Here is a 19,281-nt window from a genome sequence, read left to right as displayed (position 1 = left end):
TAAGGCTCACAGCAGGCTATCATCGTCCGCCTTGTAAGCCTTACAAATATTGAAATATGGCTTTGCAGGGGGTAGTTTATGTAAGATGATGTAAGGTAGCCATGGGACTTTCCCCATAGTCAAAAGGTTTGAGAGCATTGAAGAAAAGTATAGCCTTGGTAGGAAGCCAAGGAAGGGCCACCATCTTTAAAGGGTATCTTCTGTTGCTCCTGAAAATAGGCAGCTCAGCCTGTGACACAGAAGGATGCAGAGAAGGCCCACTGACGGCCTTGGCCTCAGAGACTCACCATTGTCATTTCAGACTCCAGGTCCTGACCCTCTTGACATCATTAGAGCAGCATCCTCCATGCCCCAGGTGCTGACACAGCCTGCAAGCCACACACACACACACTCACACACACACACACACACACACACACACACACACACAGAGAGAGCGAGAGAGAGAGAGATGCCAGTTTGTTAATTTACCCAGAAAAATGCAACTAATAAGAGTACTGGTTGTTCACTTTGGCCTGATCTGCACATTGGCTCAGAATGCAGGCAGTGAGTTAAGCTTCGGAAATGTCTCTCCATTGAGATGCTTTAGACCCTCTCAGCAAGTGAAGGACAAGAAGACTCTGTCCAGAGCTGTTATAGTGCCTGAGTGGGTTTACCAACATTTGCCTCTGCAACACCCCACTTTTCTCTTTATTCTTATAACTGATCATTTCTTCCCACCCACCCCACTCCCCAGACAGACACATTTTGTTCTAAAGCATTCTTCAAGTAGTATGCATACAATTGGTTGGATTCTAAGTGCTGCCCTTTCTGGTTCCCTGAGATTTCCCTTAGTTCACCTTAATTGGTTTCTTAGGTATCCTTAAGCTCTTGGCTCACACGTTTATAAATGATTTTTTATCTTACTTCCAGAGATGACTAATTACATTAATTGTGTGTGGATTTTAGTGGTTTAACTCTTATTTAAACTGTATTTCCAAGTCTTATTACATATCTTACTGTGGCCTTTAGGCCCTTCGCCGTCTTCTTAACTAGTCTGTTGGTAGAAGCAAACCTTCCAATGTCCCAGCCCCTGAATGGCAGAGACAGACACTGAACTATGCATTCCAGCTATTATCCTTCCTCTGAACTGAACATTAGCCTTCACTCCTTCAATGAAGCCAGCTTTAAACATTCTTCCCACACTGCACATGGGGAGCCGTGGGGATAGTTAGCTGAACTTTCGCAACACCAACTTGTTGAAAGCAGAGGAATCAAATAAATGATGAAAGCAGCTGCAAATGAACTTGTGTGCAAACTGAAAAGTGAGCAACCCACGTCCTCAGTTAGGGCTAGGAGTGGAAGTTTAATGGCCCCCCTTTCAGGGTCACTTAGTTGTAGTTTACAGGATGGTCCCAGCTCCGGAGGTATCATTTGCTCCTCAAACATCTACTCGTAGCCTCCACCATGCTAGGCACAAAGTGTGGGGTAGGATGACTAAGAGATGAATGAGACATCATGCTTGCACTCCAGGAAGTCACAGTCTAGTGACGGTAGGACACTGGCTTGCTGGCAAGTGATTCTTGAAAGAAATGATGGAATAATGACTGACAAGAAGAAGAAGGGAATTACCTGAAGAGGTGTTCAACCTTGTAGAACTTCATGCAAGCACAAGGTTGTTTCTTTGTTTCTTTGCTCTAAGAGCACTCATTCCTCCTTTTCCCTCTCCGTGTCTCTTTTCTCCTGACCTGTGGGGTCTGGCGGCTTGTCTATGTGATGGCTGCAGCTGTTGCTCTACAGAATGAGTCACCTCCACCCATCCCTCTATATGAGCAGCTCCGCACTCCATGAAGGGATCGTGGACCTTCAGATTAAGCATAAATTTGAGCTAAAGTATTTATTTATTTATTCTTTAATTAGAGTGAAAACTCTTATCTGAATATGAATGTGCTTCCCTGCTTCATTTTGAAGCGTAAGGATTGTGTTAATTTCTGATGGAGAAAAGGGCACAGGAAGGCCCCCTTTAAAAAACAGCACATGCCCAGTATCCTGAGACCCCAGGGCCAGAAACCTTGAACTAATAAGTGACAAAAGGCAAAGGAATTAAGCTAGCCACATTTAAAATGCTAACTAGGAAAGTTGGATTGATTTTGACTAAATTAAATCCCAAAACCATGTAAAATGTTCCAAGAACGTGTATTCCTGAAGATTTTGTTGTTTATAAAATGCTAGTCCAACATATCATGAAATCGGCAATATTTAATAAGTGTCAGTCACCTTACTCAGCACTGGAAATACTGAGCAAGATACAGTCACAGTCCTTGTGGTTTCTTGATGTTTCATCACAGTAAAAGACACAGCTTCCTAAAGGTTCTGTCAGAAGTGAAAGTCTCTGTCTCTGTCGCTACCACCCTCTGCCTTCCCTTTCGTCTTTCTTTCCTCCCCTACACTGATGATAGTCATGGACACAGTACATTGGCAACTAGCACACTGATGTCCAGGCACTGCTTGTATGGTCCACAATGTGCTACATGATTGTATCAGTCAGGACAGACTAGGTTATGTTGCAGTAACAAACAACTCTCAAATCTAAGTGGCTCAAATAATAAAGGTTTCTTTTGTACTGAAGCTACATATTCATCACAATTCATCAGGAAACTTTGCTTATTGTAGTCACCTGGAATCCCAGGCTGATGGAGCAGCCACCGTCTTGAATGCTGCTGGCTATTGTACCAAAGAGAAAAGAAAGCTCTAAAAAGTCACAAATAGGCTCCAGGCTCCAGCCTGGAAGTGTCTGTTGCATGTCACTTCCACACAAAATTCAAAGGTCATAACTAGTTACAAGATTCCACTCAACCGTAGGAATTCAAGAAGTTCAGTCTTCCCTATGCCTAGATTAAGGAAAATGAACGATTTTGCCAAGAGCACTAGCAACTACTGCAATGGTGTATAGCAGATTTGATGTGCTGACCTAAGCCTACGGTGCTAGGCTACTGGGTGATCTCAGCCTTCTCATAGTGAATCTTGCCTCTCCAGCCTCCATGGAAAGTAGAAAAAGCACAGTACTGGATAGCTTTCCAGAATAATCTGATCCCAGGGTGATCCTTCATGCTACTCTAAAGCCACATAGATAAACACAAAAAAATGATGAGGAGGGTGGGAAGCTAGTGTAATGAGATGATTAAATGCAGAGACTTAAAAACCAGACAGATTTGGGCTTGCATTCTGGTTCCACCATTTACTATTCATGTGAACTTTGGCAAGTTTCTCTTTTCTGTGTCTTGGTTTTCTCATTTACAAAATGGGACTAATAAAGCTTACTTCATAAGTTTATTGTTGGGATGCACTAAGATAAAGTATGCAAAGCCCTTAGCCTAGTACCTGGTAACTTATAAGTACTCAGTAAGTGGTAACTGTCATTAGTAGTGTTAGGATTGGAATAATAAGCCAATATTAGCACAATGTCTAAAAGACGATGTGTAACAAACTAAAGCATTTGTTTAATTGTTGCCTTTCCTTGAAATGCTCTGAATATTAAGAAAAGGAGTGTGGGCCGAGTGCAGTGGCTCACACTTGTAATCCCAGCACTTTAGGAGGCCAAGGTGGGAGGACTGCTTGAGCCCAGGAGTTTGAGACCAACCTGGACAACTTAGTGAGACCTCATTGCTACAAAAAATTTTTTTAAAAGCCAGGTATGGTGGCAGGTGTCTGTAGTCCCCACTACCTGGGTGGTTGAGGTGAGAAGATTGCTTGAATCCAGGATGCTGAGGTTGCAGTAAGCCATGATCAAGCCATGCCACTTTAGCCTGGGCAACAGAGCCAGACCTTATTTCAAAAAAAGAAACAAAAGAAAAGGAGTACGGGAAAGAGATGAACCCAAGTATTATTCACCTGAGACACTGGTATGCAACATCTGGAATATTAATATCTTTTCCAACATACATCCTTTGGGGACACTATCTATGAAATTCCTCAAATAAGCATGGTGGTGAGGAAGATAGGCTCTAGTGTCAGACTGTCTAAGTTAAAATTCAAACTACCAATATGCAGCTCTGCGACCTCAGGCAGCCTCCTTTACCTCTTCCTCATCTGTAAAATGGGGATAATAATTACGTGGCATGGAGTGGCCACGTTGATTAAATATATTAATGTACATAAAATGTTTAGCCTAGTGCCTGACACGTAATAATGACTCAATGGATGTTAGAATTATTAAACATGAGGAAATCAAGACTCCAAAAACTTAAGTCACTTTCCTAAGATCACACAGTTAGTAATTAGAAAAATTTAGACTCTGGTTTTTCCAAATTCAAAGCACGTGTGCCTGCATTTTACCACCTCATTCTATTATTTACACTTACATAATTGCCTTTAGGACTTCATTAAGCTTCTGAAATTTGGGTCAAGCCATTCTCAGGCATAGTTGAAGAAAAGCAAGAAATCATACAGTGGACTATCACAGTGGCAGGAAGTAAATGGAGTCCCTCCATTTTCAAGACTGGCCCAAACAGGCTCCTAAAATTGCTTACCGTATAAGAAATGAGAGGTGTTACTTCACAGTTTTTGATTACCCACTATTGAATATCTATGCTTCATCAGGCTCAGTACTAGATGAGTTGCTTGTGTTTTCTCATTTAATTTTCACACAGCTCTTTGATGGAAGTAAACACTTATTATCCCCATTTTACAGAGGAGGAAAGCTAAGATTCAAAGGGTTAAGTAACCTACTCAAGGTCACACAGGTAGAAAATGGCAAAACCTTTGAAAGATAAATTAGGTTGAAAACAACTTTTCTGTACAATATAATGTTATTTTTTAAAAAAAAAATTTTGATCAGCATCTTCCAGATCTTCAGAGTAATAAACGCTGATTAGAGAAAATGTTGAAAGAAAAGTATAAAGAAGCAGGAAATATTATCTATGACTCCACTGCCCAGTGTCACTCACTGTTAACTTTAGTACAGTTCCTTTGAGTCCTCTCTCCATCTTTCTTTTTTACTGTATAGGTGAAATCACATTATATAATTGTGTAATGCAGTTTTATTCAACTCTATAAAGTTGGTATTATATAATCAAATAGAATAGTTATGCAACCAGTATTTTAATACACTCTACTTTTTAAGAGAAAGAAGTGAAGGACAATGAAAAGGTGATAGACCTAATTTATTTCAAAAACCCAAACAAAACACTGCCAGGCTGTGGCCTGTGGTTGCTATAAATTCCTTTCTGTTTTCTACCCCTTTTCCATCTACAGCATTGGGGATTGATGCCCATTTTGTTGACCACAATGATGATTCACAAGCATCACAGATTAAAGGATGTTTAATAACACTTCCCTCCCTTGGCTTGCACGTGGACAGGCCAGCACTTGAGCAGGCCAGACTATGGGACCACTCAGTGGACATCAGAAACAGGAGATGAACCACATCTCCCTCCTGTGGCCTGGATCGTGCTCCAATTTCCTCTTTTGGTCATTTTTGCTGGCTCTACAGTAGCCCTCTTGTCTCTAGGATCTAAATGTCAGGTCTTCCTTCTCTGCAGCTCTTAGACAATTCTCTGACTAACCATAGGCTGTGGAAAATGGTAGCTGGATTGCCTTTGGGTGGAGTCCTTGCCCTGTGGCATAGGAAGTAAAGGAAAGGAGAGAGACGCCCTTTGAGATTAATGAAAATGCTCTCAGCCTAATAAACTCAAAAAATAGCTTCCCTGTGATACAAATGTGTGGCCCCTAAAGGTCCTAAAGAGAGAGCTAGGGGAGGTTCCAGCTGGCCACAGAGATGCTAAAGGTCAGGAGCAGACTTTAAGGGTTTGCTGTTTTATAGGTTTAAAGACCAGGTCTGTGTTTTGATAACTGACTTGCTAATAGCTGGTCACTTGGGTTGCTTCTTCCAGCTCTTTGTTTGTTTTAAATAAGGAGATTCAGCCAGTCATAATGGGAGGAGCTGCAAATGACTTCCCCAGTTGGGAGTGCCTGCTTGTTTATTCTTCTGCCTGGGCATGCTGATGTGCAGGCCCCACTCACAGACTCACACGTCTGAGGAGATAGCCCAAGGGAGCCCTCGATTTGTATATTTATATAGGATGTGTGTATAAGAGTGTGCTCAAGTATCAAAACACATAGGTAACCATGGGTGAAAAGAGGAATTCTGTTGCAAGAATTTAAATATACTGTTTCTCATACATTTATTTCTTCATCCATTCCTTTAACAGGCACTTATTGAGCACCCGCTGTGAGAAGTACTGTGCCATTTGCTGTGAGACTTGCCAAGATTTCTAAAAGGTGGGCCTTTATTTCTCCCCCTTCAGAAGCTTTCCATCCAATGGGGGCACTATCTGATCATTCATTAAAGCACACACGAGTCACCCACAATGAAAGATATCGTGGGATAAATGCTTTGGGAATGGTACCGAAGACAGGTGCTATAAGAACCCAGAGGAATGTGTGTTCACTTTGGGCTGAAAAGGCATCAAAGAAGATCAGTGGAGGAGGGAGTGGTGCGCTAGGAATCATACAGCAAATATCCAGTGGCAAGAAAAGGCACAGCATATTGGGAGTTTCAAGAAGACTGGTTAACCTGCAGAGGATTCTCATGGTAAGGTGGATTGAAATAAAATTAGAAGCCAAGAGTCTGATTGTATAGAGGCTTGAATGCCAAGTTCAGTTGACTTACACACATATAGATGAGGAAGTGGGAGGGAGGTAGCTCCCAAGGTCTCAGAAATCCAAGTGATAGGACTGAAATTATAACATAGAATGGTTCTTTACTTTCAGAATGGTTTCTAGGCCAGTAAGCCATTAATACACTCAAAGAAAATAAATTCATATGGAATCTGCCACAGTTGTAGAAAGGATATAACCTCAAAATAAAGGGTAGCCCTTTAAGTTGAATCCATTAAGAAAAGTTAAATTATGCTTATTTTTTTTCACCATGACCTAGTAAAAATTCTATCGCAACCACTGATGTAGCTAAATCCCCTTTATTTCAACTCCAAGCTCCTCAAGGAACCTTGTTAATATCAGATGGGGCTATAGGAGAAGACATAAGAGGCTCCCTTAGTGCATTAGCTGCTACCCTGGTCTTGCACTTTGGTCTCTTGAGAACCTTGCTAGCATGAATAAGCGTCCTCAAGTGGGATCAGCTCTTGAGACACTGGCTAAGTTACATTTCTTTTTTCTTTTTCTTTTTCTTTTTTTTTTTAAGAGACAGGGAGTCACTATGTTGCCCAGGCTGGTCTCAAACTCCTGGGCTCTAGCAATATTCCCATCTCATCCTCCCAAAGTAATGGGATTACAGACGTGAGCCACCATGCCTGGCTCAACCAAGTCACATTTCTGAATCTTCAAGTTTAAGACTAAAAACCCTGGACTTGCCTTTGTGAACCCACCAAATGGCTCTTTCCAGACTCTGATTGGGGCAGTTTACCAGCTTTCCCTCTAGGCCTCCTTAAAAAGCACCCAATCATTCAAAATACACACAGTTCTGGGTGATGGAAAAGTTTAATTAATAGACTTAGGTGGCTTGCATATGTAAATCACCAAGAACTAAATATAATTAAAAACTTTACACTAAAAAACCCTAAATATTCATACATTTTTTGATGATTCAAGAATTATATCACCCAAAGACATAACCAGAATATATCAGAACTCTCAAAACACAACAGAAAACAAACAACCCAATGTAAAAAATGTAATTAAAAAGGCACTTAGCGAAAAAGGATAGCTAGATGATAAGTAAGTACACAAAAAGTTTTCAACAATTATTCATCATTAGGGAAATGTCCATTAAAACTACAATGTGTTACCACTGTACATAAAATAAAAAATACTGACAATACCAAGTGCTGACAAGGATGCAGAGCAACTGGAAATCTCATGCACTGCACATATGAATGCAAAGTAGTAAAGCCACTCTGGACCATGGTTTGGCAATTCCCTACAAAGTTAAACATGCAGAAACCATGTGACCCAATAATCCCATCCCTCAGGTTTTTACTCTAGAGAAATGAAAGCTTATGCTCACCCAAAAACCTGTACAAGTATGTTTATAGCAGGTCTAGTCAGAATCACCAAAAACTTGAAACCAGCCACCCAACTGTCCTTAAATAAGTAAATGGGTAACAAAAGCCACCTCAGAATCTTACAGTATTTGGGGGGAACATTATGACCAATTAGCATCACGAGGTGGTCCCATAGAAGGAAAATGGTCATATTTTTCTTCTACTTAAGATTCCAGATAAAGTGAGGATTCCAGATAAAGTAGGCTCCTTATGTTTATAAGAAAATGTGTAAACATTAGCCACACTGTGAGTTATGAGTGTTTGTGTTGCAGCTAAATGCATAAGCATTGAGTATGAAATGCAGGTTTTGAAAGAGCAGAAGAACAAAGCACGTGAGTAGGAGAAGCAAGAGAAAGGCTGCATGCAGAATAAATAAAAGCATCTCTGTTCATCAGTGTTGACTTCAACCTCAGAACCAAAGTGAAGCAGTCGTATGTATGAGTGTATGTATGTGTGTGGTCCATGTTCATTTGAAGGGTCAAAAGCCTTTGATTAAATTTTTTAAAATTAAGACTCAGAATCATTCAGTGTTTTTAAAAACTGATCTCTTTAAGGAGAAGAATCCTGTGTTTTGATGGACATGAGAACAGACAAACTTAAAGAATTGTGAAAGCAGGAGGCCCTGCCAGAGGAAGGCCTGTCTAAATCTACATACCAGTGCGGGCTGTCTTCGGCTGTCCTACACGCTAAGGGACATAACTCAGCACAACCAATCCCGTGATACGTCAGCCACTGCATCTATAAACCAGTGACCACTTCTGAAGCAGTAAAAGTTATTTTGCTGCAAATCTATCTCCAGGATCCTAAATGTGTTTAATCAGGGGTGAGCCATTAACTGAATTAAATGAGACACACGTTTACCAGCAGGTGGCAATAGAGGTAATGGTGTCTCCCAAAACGTTAAACTTGCATTATTCTATATGCCAGAAATGGGAACCTTCAAAACTTGATTGGGTCCCAACTTAACTTCACTCTATCTTATATTTGCATTCGGAGATGAAATTATTCAAGCCAAGATATTGTCATCAGAAACATAAATTTTTATTTTATTAAGCCGATATTGTGCTTCATTTTCTAAGGGTGGCTCCTCCAGGAGTTTGATATTTTTAACTGAAAAATTGGAAAAATAAAACATTATTATAGTCTCATGAGTTAGACTTATTTGTGGTCAAGGGAGGCTTTAAAAGGTGAAATAAACACTATTTTCAAATATAGCTGCCTGGCATTATTTAATAGTGGAACCCAAATTCTCTTGTGAAAAAAGACAAAGCAATTCGACCACTTTTGAATGTCAAAGATATACTAGGTTCCTAAGTGACTTTCTTAAACCTTTGCTAATTCTTTTCACATATGAGAAAACCCTTAGGTTTCAATGGAAAAAATAAACATTTTATTCTCACATAATTTCGAAGACTATTGTAACAGGATAGTTTGCTCTAAAGCTGGTGTCCCATGTGGAAGGCATTATTGCGAAAACATTGTACCCTACTGTCCTGACCCTAGAACTTGTAGAATGCTGTACTTCTTCCTGCTTCACCAGACTTCTCCGATTGTCTGGCTCCTCTCTTTCGGCATAGGTTCCTGGGCTCCCGTCTAAGTCTTAGTCTCATTTCCCATGGTCCCTCTTTTTTCCTGTGGTTTATCACTCCTTTCATTTCCCACAATCTCTCTCTCTCATAACTGGACTTGGAATACATAATTTAGAAAAACATATATGTAGAAAATGAAAATGTTATTTAGAAAAATAAAACTATTTCTTTCTATATTTTATGATCTTAAATTTAAAAGCTTGTTCAGTTCCATATTTCTAAAAACCAGAAATAAGTTACTTGTCAATTATTTAACTTAATTTTTATTATTATTATTATTATACTTTAAGTTCTAGGGTACATGTGCATAACGTGCAGGTTTGTTACATATGTATACTTGTGCCATGTTGCTGTGCTGCACCCATCAACTCGTCAGCACCCATCAACTCGTCATTTACATCAGGTATAACTCCCAATGCAATCCCTCCCCCCTCCCCCCTCCCCCCTCCCCCCATGCACATTCATGTGATTCAAAATTTAAAAGGTGTAAAAAGGTATCAAAAAATTTCCCTCCTACTCTTTCTTCCAGCCAGTAACAACTAATGCTTCAAGTTTCTGATGAATATTTCCAGAGATAGGCATATACCAGCAATTACATATATGTGCAGGTGTGTATGTGTATACATATATGTGTATATATGTGTATATAGGTATATATCTTTATATGTATATCTACACACACACACATGCATATATATATGTAGATATTCTTTTTCTTTCCTGATTCTTACACAAATGACAAATGATAGCACACTTTACATAAAAGCACCTTGCTTTTTTTTTTACTTAGCTATTATACATAGCTTGGCAATTATTCCCTATCAATCCAGAGAGAGCTTTCTCTTCCCTTTTTCATAGCCACAGAGTATTGAACTGTATGGATAGTCCATAATTTATTTCAATCTGACCACTACACACACCACTTTGTGTGTTATTAGTTAAATAATTTCTGCTTTTAGTTTCTACTTTCTTTAGGTTTATTATTATTATTCAGTTCTTTTTATTAACTCTTTGAGTCAGATGTTACTTCAATTTTAACAAAAGATGTTACTTTTGTTTATGATTCTACATATGGAAGGCTATGAATTTTCCTCTGAGCACTGCTTTAAATTGCAGTCCTTAGGTTCTAGTATATAGTTATTTCTAAATTAGTTTCTGGCACAGAATTGGATTAATCATCATCCTTAATTTATGATACACTCTCATCATTAGTAAATGCATAGCCATTTTTTGTTTAGTTCTTCCTTTTTTTAACATAATTTTTAAAATATGGACCTATCACCCAATGCATCTTGACAATAACTTCCATCTACCTATATCGCCCCTCCCATACACTCCCTCTGCTTCTGTCCATACCACGCCTCCAACCATCAGAGATAAAGATCATGCTGAATTCTTTGTTTTCCATTTCCTTGCTTTCTTTTTTATATAGCTTCATAGCTTCTGTCTATCTTCTATCTATCTTTCCTTAAAATATATTTTTATTTTAAATTTAAACATTTTATTATTTTCTGAATATTAGGTTTGATTTTGATTTTCTTTATGACTCAAGAGTTGCTTTAAAGAGTTTTGGGGTTTTTTCCTAGATATTAGAATATTTTGTTGTTTTATTATCTTGTTTTATTAAGATCTGGCTATATTACATCATGAACAGAAAATGCCTCCTGCACTATTTTTACATTTTGGAATTTATTGGTGTTTTTCTTTCGGTTAAAATGTGATCACTTGTGGATATCCCATAGGATGCTCTGTATCCACCTGTCTGTCTCTCCAATTTTGGGGGCAGTGATTGCCCTGTGGCCTCACTTCTCTGACAGATCTAAGAAGAGTTGCTGATTTTGTAGTTTGTTTGGCTTTTTAAATTGTATATATTTAAGGTGTATAACATGATATTTTGATATACCTATATACAGTAAAATGCTTACTCCAGCCAAGAAAATTAACCCACCCATCATCTTCCATAGTTAGTGTGTGTGTGTGTGTGTGTGTGAGTGTGTTTGTGTGTTAAGAGCACCTAAAATCTACTCTCTTGGCAAATTTTCAGTGTATGATACGGTAGTACTAACTGTAGTCCTCATGCTGTATGTTAGATCTCTAGACTTATTCATCCTACATAACTACAAATTTGTACCCTTTAACCTATTTCTCCCCATTTCCTACCCCTCCCATACCCTGGTAGCCATTGTTTTACTCTCTGTGCTTAGTTTCGTACTTATGATTACAATGGAATGGTAACTTCTAAGTTCCTTATATGTCAGTATGTCAGTATTTAAAAATCAGTTTAGAGGTGATGAACGGTTCATCCTCTCCAAACATCTCTTAGACAAATCAGCATGACTCTGAGGTGACAGTTAAGAACCAATTGACACAGGGAAGTCATGCAGGTTACCCAAGGTCATACAGCAGGCTAGAAACTGAGTGGGAATTCTATTCAGCGCCTGAACTCCCAGCCTTGTGTGCAGACCACATTGTTTGTAAACAAACTAGCTCACAGCTAAACTAGACAAATGTGCCTGAAAATAGTTACTTGTGGATGCCAAACGTGGCCTCTTATGCATAGTCAATAAGCAAAGGAATCCAAAAGTAAGTCAGGGCCCTTTGCATACGCATGATCATGAGAACCTAGCTCTGAGAGACCATGCTCCAAGGAGCGGAGGACCGGCCATCATTGATGGTGATCACAGTAATTATCCATTATGTTTGGATGGCCTCCCTCAGATTTTGAAACACTTTCACGTGATTTATCTCAGAAGTTCTTGCCAGACATACTAGGAGGCTGATATTTTTTGTTTTGGTTGGCGCTTCAAGGAGGCCAGCAACTCAGCACTGGGAGCCTAACCTGCCCTAATGAGCATAAGGAAATGGGCACAAACCCTGGTTTTTAAATAAACACAAGAAGTGACCTCTGGGGTCAGATTTAAGTGGGCAAGACAGACAGCATTACTTTGATGAGGGGCAAAGTAGAAACACAGCACAGGTATGGGAACTCTGCACCTCTTGGTTACCAGTAGATAGGAGGATCCAGTCTATGATAATCTAACCCGAATGAGATACCATGACTTTATTATAATTTTTGCATCCTCTGTGTCTAGCTCAGAATATAGCATGTCGAAGACGTCCAGTAGATGCTTGAAGAATGAATGAAGTATTTTCTGCACACCGCCGCCAATGTATTACTCTCTGGGGTGAATAAATATTTACTAGCATCCTATCAGGTTAAGGGTTAGATGCTTTCAAGTAGATTTCTTAACTTGCAAAACATCTTGGTAAAGATAAAAGAGAGGGCCTGTGTTTTCTCTGTTTCTTACCATACCAAGTCTAGGTGCCTATTCCTGATTTTCAAAACTACCCATGGTCAGGCCCAATGCCTACCTCTATAGCCTTTCACCCCACCACTCTCCATGTGTCCTGGTGCTCTTACTGTTCATTCTGGCCTTTTCTACCCGTCCTGGTACACCTTTTTTTTTGTCTCCCTTTCTATCCCAGTCATTTTATTCCAACCTCCTCTATGGAGCCTTCCTTGACTATCTTGGCCCTCAGTGATCAACTGTTCTTTTAAATTTCTTTAATATAGAAAGTTGACATCCATATATTTTACACTCACTTTTCTCCTATGCTATTGAGTTATTTTAGGTACATGTTATGTTTGACTAGTTGGATTATAAGTTCTTTAAGAATAGGGCTTGTGGCCAGGCATGATGGCTCATGCCTGTAATCCCAGCACTTTGGGAGACTGAGGCAAGTAGATCACCTGAAATCAGGAGTTCAAGACCCACCTGGCCAACATGGTGAAACCCTGTCTCTACTAAAAATAGAAAAATCAGCTGGACGTGGTGGTGGACACCTGTAATCCCAGCTACGCAGGAGGCTAAGGCAGGAGAATTGTTTGAACCCGGGATGTGGAGGTTGCAGTGAGCCAAGATCTGGCCACTGCACTCCAGCCTGAGCGACAGAGTGAGACTCCAGAAAAAAAAAAAGAATAGGGCTTATATTTAGTAGAGAACCTAGCATAGATCTGGGCACATCATGGGAGATCAATAAGTAGCTTTTCACTGATGGATTAAATGTAAACACATTATTGGAGAAGCTACTTCATTGCTTGGAAACTTCCTGAAACATGTATAGTGTCAGGTATACAATAGCCTTGCCCATGCTGAAGTGTTAAAAAAAAGTTCTTCTCAAAGCCAAATGAATCGTACTCCTCGTTTCTTCCTGTCTCAGTCATCTTCCCCTTTCACTATTCAGCAGATTAACCTCCACACAGGGCCTCTGGTTGCATACTCTCAGTCTCCTCTGGTCTCCTACACCATCCATTCCCTCCAGTCCTCCAGACCCATCAGCTGCCATGATGCTGCCTCCTAGATTTTCCTGCTCACCTGCTGCTGAACCACACACCCAACCCTCCTTTGCCACAGTGGTCATCCAACAACATAGCCAAGAAATTATGGAAGTTTTATAGAAATTAAACTAAGGCTATGAACAATAGTGGTTAAAAGTAGAAATAAAATGATGTCATTTTGGCAGTCTGCAGGCTATCTACTAGAATCCTTCTTCCTCTTCTTCCTGGGCACATAGCATGACTATATTTTCTGGTCTTCCTTGCAGTGAAGTAAAGTCATGTAACTAAATGACTAAATTCTTTCCAAAGATGTAAGTGGAAGTGTTGTACACCCTCAACAAGTCTGGGTCAATCATTCTGTGTTCTTCCACACTCTTTATGTGGGCTGGGTGATGCGGCCTTAAGGGTCGGTAGAGCCACAGGGTCTAAGAAGCTATGGTCCCTTAACTAGCTTGTGAAAGAGAGCTGCACTGCAGTCAGGAGCACCTCCCTTGAGCAATTGTATGAGAAACAAACTTCTACTGTGTTCAAACCATTATACACTTGGCATGTATTTACGGCAGCAATTCAGTCTACCCTAACTAATACATCCATTAAGTGAATGAACAAAGGTAGAACTGTTACTGCACTCTTACTTGACTCCAGAGAAGCATATAATTGAGAAGGAAAGAATATTTGCCTAATAACAAAAGGGAAGAAAGCCATAGGTGAATGTGAGTTATATTTGCATAAAATAGGATTGAGAAACTGTGCGATGAAGGTTCTTACAGCAAAGACCTGGATTTTTCACTGTTAACTGTCTCATTGGAACTATTAATTAACCAATGGATAAAACAGAATTCCTTAGGGACAGGTTCCTTGTTAATGTGTGGGCCTTACACATATTAGGTACTCAATAAATACTTGTTAACTAAAATTAAATCAAAGGGGTAAGAATCCCAACACCAGCCCATTTATAGAAATGGAGCATAGCCAATTCTTTTTTTTTTTTTTTTTTTTTTTTTTTGACGAGTTTTGCTCTGTCGCCCAGGCTGGAGTGCAGTGGCACGATCTTGGCTCACTGCATTCTCTGCCTCCCAGGTTTAAGCAATTCTGTCTCAGTCTTCCGAGTAGCTGGAATTACAGGCGGCCACCACCATACCCAGCTAATTTTTTGTTGTTGTTGTATTTTTAATAGAGACAGGGTTTCACCATCTTGGTCAGGCTGATCTTGAACTCCTGACCTCGTGATCCACCTGCCTCGGCCTCCCAAAGTGCTGGGATTACAGGCGTGAGTCACTGAGCCTGGCTGGCCAATTCTTATTAAAGTGTAATGTCCAAAGAAGGGAATCAAAGGTTGTAGGGTCTTAAAGCCATGTCAGACAAGAAGCACTGAGGAAATGTAAATGTCTAACCTAGAGAGAAAGAGAAACAGAGAGAGAGAGAGAGAGAATGTGTGTGTGTGTGTGTGTGTGTGTGTGTGTGTGTGTGTGTGTGTGTGTAGGGAGTTGGGGAGGGAGATAGAGAAGGAGGGAGAGAGGTACTGAGAACCACAACTGTTCTTTAATAATTTGAAGAGCTGTCATGGGGAAGAGGAGATGTAGTCCACATTCCTTAAAAGTAAAACTGTAACTAAACTTCTGTTTTATACAAAAAGAGATTCCCAACAAGTACAGACAATGGAACAGGCTGCCTTGGAAAGGACTAAACTTTTCCTTACAGGAAGTACTTCATCCAGGGCTGCCAGTTGGGAACATTGCAGAAGGTTATCCTGCACTGAGTATGAAATTAAGAGAGTGAAATTCCCTTTGGAAGGTTCCAAGTAGTCCCAAGAGGCTTGTACTAATAAGGCATTTGGGAGACACTCTGTTCCAGGATCACCTGTGATTTCCAATAGTCTCTGTGCCAATTCCCAGTTGTTCCCACAAGGATGACTCTTTAGCTGGTTGCAAGAGGGAGGTACAAAGAAGTCTGGGAGAAAGGAAGCCACGTGCCAAGTCACAAAATCTGTTATCTGGTAGTTTATCCAAAGTCTAGCTTGCGGGGAGAGGAGAGCAGCTGATAGAGATAGACAAAGCCCTTAGCCCCCCAACATCTCCCTTACTAAATTACATCAGTTTAATGGAGCTTTTAGTCTAGAATACCTAATAGAAAGATAAAGCCAATTTGATTACCTGCATCGTGTTGGTTTTAAGAGATCAGTACCTGGTGGGAAGAGGAAAAGCTAACTTTACCATATAGGCTTTATGAAGATCAAGCCCAGGCAGACATCAAGGAAGGAATGTCCAAAGTTGGCAGTGTGAGGGCTGGAGGTATCTGGGGTGCTGAGGAACTGAAGGAGTGGGAGGAAGAGTGGTGAAGGGTTTTGCCTACTCTGCAGTTTAGCCTGAGGCCTTGGTGCATCTCTGAGAACTTTCTCGGGCTGAAGACATTGTTTGCCAACACCCAAATCGGGATGTCAGGACTTGTTTATAAACTGCAAACAGCTCACCACAGCTTAGACTCGTCTTCCCAGTCTAGGCCAGTCTGGTCTCCTCAGGTTCAAGCCCAGGTCTCCTTATCCCTCTCTCTGGGAGAAAGGAGCAGGGAAGGAAAAGAAGGATGCTCTCTGTGCTAAATATCTTCCCACGAAGAAAGAGTGTATCAGCTGTCTATTCTCATGTGAGTCCAGTCACCACCTCCACCAAGCCCAACAATTTATTCCTTCTGTGTTCAGTGTGATTCCAGTATGACTCTACAGTGTCTTTTTCAGGGACTTCTGGAATCCATCTGCAAGCAATGCCAGCTGGTGGCTCTTAAATACCCAGAAACCTAAGAAACAGTACTGGACAGTGCGGAAACTTAAGAAGTGGGACAAGATAGGCACTACCAGCTCTCAGGGTGTGAGAGAGGGGAGTTATGGGTGAATTGCATTCAGTGAAGGCTTCACAGAGGAAGAGAAGGCGAACCTGAGTCTTAAGATTTAATTATACAAAGAGAAAGCAAGGGAATTTCAGGTTGGAAGGACTACACAGGGTAAAGGGAATATAAAAGAGTCTGTTGGGATCCAATGTGTGAGAGTCTGACTGGATGAATTTATTGGAGAAATTGAATACTCTGTACAACAACCTCTCACCACCTGCAGCCTCCAAGCGCCATTCCAGCTCTACCCATGGTTGTTTATGAGTCTCTAGACAGGGATGACCATTCCGTGGTTGAATCTGGTATATTAGAGAATGCACACATAATGTTTACCTGCAAAGAATATGGCAAAACCTCTCATGAAGTTTTAAGATCAAATGGAGAAAAGTTGCCTGCAGAAAAGCATGATTAAATAAATTATTAGCTGATTCAATCACTTGACCAAATTTGTACTCATCTCTTGCCCCCAACTCTACCACTGTTCATGTGTTCCCCATCTCTGTGATGGGTTATTCATCCAATGGAAATAAATGGTAATGGATTCTTAAAAATAAGTCATCACACACAGATTAGAGTGTCCCTGGAGATTCCCAGGATATGTATTGTCTCAAGAGGTACTTAAAGGATTTTTTAGGTCCTTTCTCCAGGACCTAAATGTAGGACATTTAAAAGTCATGGTTCTAAATGTTTCACATAGTACTTGGGACCTTTATATTTTCCAGTTCTAGAGTAGTGACACATTCTGTTCAGATTAACATAAGGGCATCCTAGAGCACTTAAATAATGAATGCTTCCATTTAAACCAACTCATGAGGTGTGAATAAAATATTCAGGCTGGGCACAGTGGCTCACACCTGTATTCCCAACACTTTAGGAGGCTGAGCAGGGAGGACTGCTTGAGCCCAGGAATTTGAGAACAGCCTGGGCAATCATAGTGAGACTTTGTCTCTACAAATAAATTTTTAAAAATTATTCAGGTGTGGTAGTGCCCACTCATAATTCCAGCTACCCAGAAGGACGAGGCAGGAGTGCCACTCAAGCCCAGGAGTTTGAGGCTGCAGTGAGCTATGACTGTGCCACTGCACTCCAGCCTGGGTGACAGAGCAAAACTCTGTCTCAAGAAATAATAATAATAAAAATAAAGAGAAGTTCAAATGCCAATGTCACACATAATGTTTCTGCCATTGAAAAATATGACTTATGCTGTGTTTTCCCCACTAACACACTCCAACTCACACAATTAAAGTGGTTGACCTACATCCGCAAGTCCATGTCAAATATATGCAAATGAGAAGACAACACTGAAAAGAGAGAAAGGAGACAATGGATCATAGAACGGAAGGAAGGATGGGAAATGTCTTTTATAATTCATCAAGACACAAATAGAGATATCTCATTGTTTGTTTTTTTTAAGGCACCGGATCTACTGAGAAATAAATAAACATTAAAAATATATATATATAATCTAAAGGACAGCCTGGATATGTGGAACATCACGACTCTAAAAGCACCAGCAGAGTCCAGCAAACAAATTGTAAAATGCCAAAGCATCCTTTCTCTGGCATCACTTTGAAAGGTTGAGAATAGCCCTCCTCACAGGTCTTGAAGAATAAGGACCCAGCAGCAGTCTGACCTGGAAGTCACAGTAGGGAGATGTAAGTACTCTTGAAATCCCTTCTCTCCCCAGCCTCGTGAGAGTTCTGATTGAGCTTATGAGATCCAGTTTTACAAATCAGAGTAGCGTATGGACTGTGGATGATCAAGGAGAGTCTTCATTTCTAAAAGACAGATGCTTCTGTGGGCAAGATGAGGCTGCCCCAGAGCTGTAACGGTTTGAGCAGAAATGTCTTCCAAAGGGGAAAACATTTCCACTTTTTGTTTGGAAGCTTCACTTTTTTTCCTGAAGTTCTTACAACAGTAGTAATTATTGTTTTTCTAAGGGAATGTTGCTATTTTTGTCAGCATGGGCTTTGAACTACTTTGACTTTTTCTCTAATCTTGCTGGCACAGAAAAGTTGTTGGTGAGTTAATGAAAAAGGCGAACATTTTGAATAAGATGGAAAAGCACAAAGGGAGACCTCCTTGAGATACTACCGAGACTAGAGGCTTGTCTGTGCTAGTCAGATGTTGTTAGTGCCCAGGAGCCACTCTTAGCACTTACGGTGGTGTCATATGGTGGCAAGACAGGTACTTGTTTCAGATCGAAAGATAGGAGTGAGAGCATGTGATCAGATAAGAGGAAGGGACTCAGTTGAAAGGAGAGGGCTTCCATCACACTGGTTATTGTTGCCCCCTCTTGGAGCTTTGCCTGAGTTCAGGGGATCTGTGGGCCTTTCTCAATCATTATGTACCAGTGGACTGGGTAATCAGGAGAAAGCTGTCCATTAATCCAACCATAAGTCCAAATACAGTCAACATTTTCACACATTCGCCA

This window comes from Macaca nemestrina, chromosome 2 (assembly GCF_043159975.1).
Source record: "Macaca nemestrina isolate mMacNem1 chromosome 2, mMacNem.hap1, whole genome shotgun sequence".
Classification (NCBI taxonomy): Eukaryota; Metazoa; Chordata; class Mammalia; order Primates; family Cercopithecidae; genus Macaca; species Macaca nemestrina.
Note: the sequence above shows the minus strand (reverse complement) of the source record.